Raw genomic sequence first — 7048 nt, 5'->3', positions numbered from 1 at the left:
TGTACCTAAGCAGTATAATGCTTTATATCCATCCATATCTGTACTCATCTATTCCTCCAATTGTACCATAGATTCCAACCAATGCAAACCATATTTACTAAGATCCATGTTAAAATCATCTCATGATCTCAGTATGTTTACTCTACAGAGTTAACTTCCACCTGTAGTCTCTACACCTGGATCAGGAGTGCTGGGTTTATTCTGGATCTGATCTGTAGAGCATGCTGAAGCTCTGAAAGCAGGGCTGGGCTCCTGTGTTATAAAGTTTATCACTGGCGGTAGGAGCAGCGTAATCCCGTATAGACGCTGTTTAGATTACGGTGAGACAGAGCGGCTTTGCAGGATTAGCGGAGTTAAGTCATCCGTTGTAAAGTTAAGAACCTGTCAAACCAACAGCTCAGCAAAAAAAATCACCTCAGGTGTCCTCCGTCAGTTTACTGCAGGTTTCTACAAAACAGAGAGTCTTACAGTGCCAGAAACCATGGAAACCGAGATATATTTACCATTTACTGCATAAAAACAGGGACGTCATCGTTACATTCCTCAAATGCAAAGAAAACAAGTTCATATTCATAAAGTTTTAATCAATATTTGGTGGTTTTAATAACCCTGGTTTTTAATCACAGTTTTTTTTTTTCATGCATCTTGGCGTCATGTTCTTCTCCACCAGTCTTACACACTGCTTTTGAATAACTTCATGCTGCTTTACTCCTGGTGCAAAAATTAATTCAAGCAGTTCAGTTTGGTTTGATGGTCTGTGATCATCCATCTTCCTCTTGATTATATTCCTCATCGGTTTTTAGTTGGTCTTTTTTTTTTTCTTTTTTCCAGAGCTGTATTTCATAACCGAACCATTTACATTTCCATCAGATTCCATCAAAACAGTAACCTTATTAACCACCTGGCAAAACCTTATCAACCACATGCCAACACACTGACACATCATCAAAGTGACCACTTAGCCACACCTTTACACTTAACATTGTTGCTGGGTAAACTAGCTAAGCTGATGGAATACCCATGAAACAAACCATTTGAATAAAAAAGCTGATAAGCTATTTTTAAATCTGCTGCTGATGGAATGGGCACTCATAAGTTAGCTAGGTGGCTAGGTAGTTTTGTTGATAAGATAAGACAAACTCAGCTAAAATAAGCTAAGCTGGCTAAATGAGGATAGTGCTACATTAATCTGATGCTTAGATTAATTGTAGAAATTAAGATCAAAATAAGATAAAAATTAGTTAAAATTAACCTAGAACTACCTTTACATAATACAATAAAAACATGCAAATAAATAAATTATTATTAAATTATTATTAAATTATTAAAAATAAAAGCAAAAATAATAATAAGAATAATAGTAGTAATAACAATAAAAGAAAATCAAAATTAGTTAAAAAGCACGAGTACAAAATCTATAAAAAAATAATAAGGAAAGAAATAAAAGGAAATAAAGAACTAAGAGAAGAACTAAAATAAATAAATAAATAAAAGTTAAAGTAAAACAGGTACAGGTTGTCTTAATAACCATTAACAAATTCATTTATAAACTATCTATAAACACTTTATAAAGGAGATTTATTTTGAAGAAGGAACTTTAGCATTCTAAATGTATCTGTGGACTGGACTGAATGTATGTTAGCTTTAGCACACGTGCAGAGCGTTAGCTTAGCGCTGCGTTACTCAGCAGGTTAGCGGCTCGTAGCGGGCAGGTGATGACATCATGCTCTTTAGGAGCTCAGGTGAGTGGATGAGCGGATTAGCGGAGATAAAAGCAGAGTAAACACAGGGTGTGTTCGCCCGGCGCCGCATGATATAATCAGAGGAGAGGTTTGAGTTCAGGTCATGCGGCTGTCCTTCACTCCGCACACCTCGAAACTTGGCTAATTAAATCGCTATGCTGACAGAAACAGAGTCTCAAACCTGCAATTTACTCCACAGCTGTCTGGGCCGGGCTGAACCGGCGTGATCCTGTCCAATCAGAACCGGCGCTGCAGGTACGGGCAGGGGAAGGAGTGTGTTCAGGACTGGAATATATAAATGTGTCCCCATCACCACCTATCAAAAACCAAATCAAACCAAGTTATAAACAATCAACACCTAAATCATATCTATATAAAAATATCTATATATCTAAAACAATATATATATATATATATATATAATATGTATATATATAATATGTATATATATATATATATATATATATATATATATATATATATATATATATATATATATGTACATGGAAATAAATAAGAGAGCACATAAAAATGAAAAGTTTCTTTGATTTTACCAAATGGAAAACCTCTGGAATATAATCAAGAGGAAGATGGATGATCACAATCCACCAAATCAAACTGAACTGCTTGAATTTTTGCACCAGGAGTAAAGTAGCAAGTTGTCCAAAAGCAGTGTGTGAGACTGGTGGAGGAGAACATGATGCCAAGATGCATGAAAAAAAACTGTGATTAAAAACCAGGGTTATTCCACCAAATATTGTTATATTTCTGAACTCTTAAAACTTTATGAATATGAACTTGTTTTCTTTGCATTATTTGAGGTCTGAAAGCTCTGCATCTTTTTTTTTTTTTGTTATTTCAGCCATTTCTCATTTTCTGCAAATAAATGCTCTAAATGACTATAGTTTTATTTGGAATTTGGGAGAAATGTTGTCCGTAGTTTTTATTCTATTCTACATTTATTCTCTTTATTTTTTTAAAGAGCTGTATATTCAATCTCACATCCACCAAAAAAAAATAAAAGTAGTTTGGGTGCACTGGGAGTTCTATGGGTTTAGGGGCGGGGCAGGAGGGAGAGCTGATTGGTTTGAGCAGTGTGCCTCTGACAGCAGTGACACACAGATGATTGGACGTCAGCAGGGGGCCGGGGTATTTCAATTGATTAACTGATTTGCATATTGTGAGCATCTGCGTTCCAAAGTACACAAAAACATCATCTACACCTATAGCACAGTTGAACCTGAGAGGAGCTGCAGAGGCAGAAATTAAAACAAAAAAAGTGTTTTTCATAAAGGTTAGAAAATGTTTATACAATTTTTAATCAGGACTAAAATATTTCATTACTTCAGAGGATCACAATTTAGCTTTTAATGAAAAAGATATGGTTTAGGGTTTAGTGCCTCTTTAAGAACTCATCCAATTGGCTGATGTGGTTGTGACGTCACATAATGGCCTGGGGAAATAATAGTAACATACATCTAAAGAGTAAAATTAACCTGCATTTTTTATTTAAGGCTCTTAATTTCCTAATTTCTTTCTTTTTATAATGCAAATCTGTCACAGCAAAACTCTAAATTAATAAACAAAATGTTGCATTGCACTACTTTTACACCAACAACAACTACACTATTACACAATACTCGTGATTTCTTAATTCTGAATATGCATCTTTAACAAAAATACTTGTCCTTGATTGGGAAAAAATGGTATTGTGGTATAGTGCATCCTTAATTATTATTTTTATTATGAAATAATTTATTATTTTTTGTGCATCACTATCCGAAACTGATGCGATTGTATTCTGTTACATCTTACTGTGAGCAGTTCAGTTATAAAACTGATCTACACACGGTCCAAAGTTTCATTTAAAACATTATTTCAACATTTTAAGCCAGATTAGTGATTAGTGATATTTTTCAGCTCTCGAGAGAACTTTTAGCAGGTCTCACACTTTAATTAGCTCGTTAGCGCCGCGGCTGGTTCACGGCCGTCGTTAGGAAAAGGTGAGCTGATGCAAATTTATCTCTCTGAACATTAGAATAACTGATGGAACAGAGCTGAAAAAAGACTGGGATAAGATATGCGAGTGTTTTGTTTAGGGAGACGTTTCCTCATTTCATACTGAGATTAAGAAACTGTAAGAAATCTGCCTCGAAAAAAAAAGAGAGAAAACTTTAGGATAGCTCCACTTTTACACTGTTAAAAATAAAGTCAGGATATGTTGATTTAACGTTAAAAAGAAAAAAAAAGTATTGTTTACTGAAAACGTAAGTTTATTAGATCTAAACATTTTAGTTATTATGTCATAATTATAATTTAATTAAATTTTGGAGTTTTGTTTTAATTGCTTTGCACAAAAAATACTTTGAATTTTTAGAAATTGGAAATATGGATGTATATAAAATATATTTGTATTTACTCTTAAGTAATATATAGATTTATATAAATACTTTAAAAATTAAGCAGAAAAAGAAATTGCTATAGATTTACAGTAACAGTTAGCAGCTCGGAAAGTGATGCTTGCTCTTACAGCCTACAACACAGAGACCAGGCAGTTATTCATAATAATTGATCTACAAGTTTACGTACATGTAAAGTAGCTTGAGGGTAGGTTTGAGATAAATTCTAATATTGTCATTTTAAGATCATTAAATGCCACTGATATACTGATGATAGAACAGCAAGCATTTATACTTTTTTAAAGACAACATTTGTAATTACCTTGATTTTTAATCACAGTTTTTTTTTCATGCATCTTGGCATCATGTTCTTCTCCTCCACCAGTCTTACACACTGCTTTTGGTGGATAACTTTATGCTGCTTTTTTCCTGGTGCAAAAATTCAAGCAGTTCAGTTTGGTTTGATGGCTTGTGATCCTCCATCTTCTTCTTGATTATTTTCCAGAGGTTTTCAATTTGATAAAATTAAAGAAACTCTCTTATTTCCATGTTTAGTTCTTCATATCCAGAGCTGTATATATATTAAACATCCAAGGTTTTTAAAGCAATGTTCTATTTAAGTTAAAATATACATTTTGGCACAGTTTAGCAGGGTACAGAATTTGATAAAGAGAGCACCTTTCCAACTGTTAAACATGGTGGTGGGTGGATCATGCTCTGGGCTTGTGCTGCAGCCAGTGACACAGGGAACTTTTCTTAATGGAAGAAGTGTGATTTTTTTTTTTATTGATGCCAACAAATTCTGGAAGAAACCCTACATAGCCCTGCCCCCTCTCTTTGAGTCTGAGCAACTGGAACTGGCGAGCAGAACTGAAGCTAACTGGCGAGCTATCCAAATATTATCACCAAGCAACGCTCATCCATCTCAAGGCTGTGTGTTGCCATGGGGACATGGTAAACTAATGCTTGCTTCCTCAAAAATTCATTAGAATATTATGACCACTCCCACACAGTTCTTAGAGAGGTCTGAGAACAATGAATTTAGGGGATGTTTGAGGAGTGTTTTACGGTATTTCTGCTTTGTGTTTTCTCTTTAAACTTTGTTTGGTTTTATACAAAAACATCACTAAATAAAAACACATTTCCATGAGCTTCAGAGTTACGGATCTGACAGCAGGTTTAAAAAGAACAGATTAAAGAATCTGCAGTTCAGACAGAGCTGCCTGTCAGAGAGAAAGAGAAAGAGAAAAAGAGAGAGAGAGAGAGAGAGAGAGAGAGAGAGAGAGAGAGAGAGAGAGAAAGTTCTGCCTAAACTTGTTGATGATTAATATTTTTGTAAACAACTTATTGTTACTATTGTTCTTGTTCTTTTTGCCCTCTTGGAACATTTCATTTCTCTCTTTTCTGATTTGAAATTCATAATTACTTTGGTAATCATGTACAACAATAAACCACAGAGGCAGAGATTAAAGAGATTATAATAATGACTTAAAGTACACTTATGACCTATATCACCCTGTATTGTTACATCGATGACCACACTGTTGCACTATTTTTAGCTATTTGAGCACAATATAGATTGTTGCATAACACAACTGACCTGCAATACACTTCACAGTTACACCGCTGACCCGTAACGCACTACAAGGTTACACCAATGACCTGTAACACAATAAACACTGTTACATCACTAATATGAAACACACTTTACACTGTCATACCGCTGACTCATAACACAGTCCATCATCACTGTTAAACCACTGCCATGTAACACATTATAGATACACTATTGACCCCAACATACTCCACACTGTTACATGACTGATGTTACATGTACTGTTACAACATTTACTCATAACACTCTCCATACTGTTTCAACACTCAATCATAAAACACTCTATACTGTTACACCATTGACTCAAAACACATTTTACACTGTTACACTACTGACGTGTGACACGCTACTGTTGCACCATTGACTCAAAACACATTTCACACTGTTACACCATTGACTTAAAACACATTTCACATAGTTACACTTTTGGCCCATAAGACCATCCATACTGTTACACCAGTGACTTGTAACACACTCCAAACTGTTACATGACTGATGTGAAAACACAGGGACCTGTAACATCCTTCATGGTTACATCAATTACCTGTAACACCTTACATATAACACCCCCAAATTGTTACATCAGTGACACATGAAGAGTAATTGTTACATCCCATAAAACATTTTACAGTGTTACACTATTGGAACATAACACTCTCAATACTGTTACACAACTGACGTGTAACACACTCCATACTTTCACACCATTTATTCATAACACATTTCACACTGTTACACCACTGGATTGTAACACACTCAATACTGTTACACGACTGACGTGTAAAACACTCCAAACTGTTACATGACTGATGTGAAAAACACAGGGACCTGTAACATCCTTCATGGTTACATCAATGACCTGTAACACCTTACATATAACACCCCCACATTGTTACATCAAAGACACATGAAGAGTAATTGTTTCATTTTATAACACATTTCGCACAGTTACACCAATGACCCATAACACATTTACACTGTTACACCACTAAATCATTAAACACTCAATGTTGTTACACCACTGATTCCTAACACACACTATACTTTTACAATATTGACCAATAACACATTTCACACTGTTACATGATTGACTCATAACAATCTCAAAACTATTACACCACTGATTTGTAACACACTCCATACTGTTAAACATGTGATCTGTAGCACTCTCCACACTGTTGGACTGTAACACCACTGTTACACCTCTGACCTAAACACAATCTACACTACACTACTCTACACTGTCGCACCAGTGACTCATAACACCCTCGGTTGCGTGGGTGATTCTCTGT

This window comes from Astyanax mexicanus, chromosome 21, assembly GCF_023375975.1.
Source record: "Astyanax mexicanus isolate ESR-SI-001 chromosome 21, AstMex3_surface, whole genome shotgun sequence".
NCBI lineage: Eukaryota > Metazoa > Chordata > Actinopteri > Characiformes > Acestrorhamphidae > Astyanax > Astyanax mexicanus.
Note: the sequence above shows the minus strand (reverse complement) of the source record.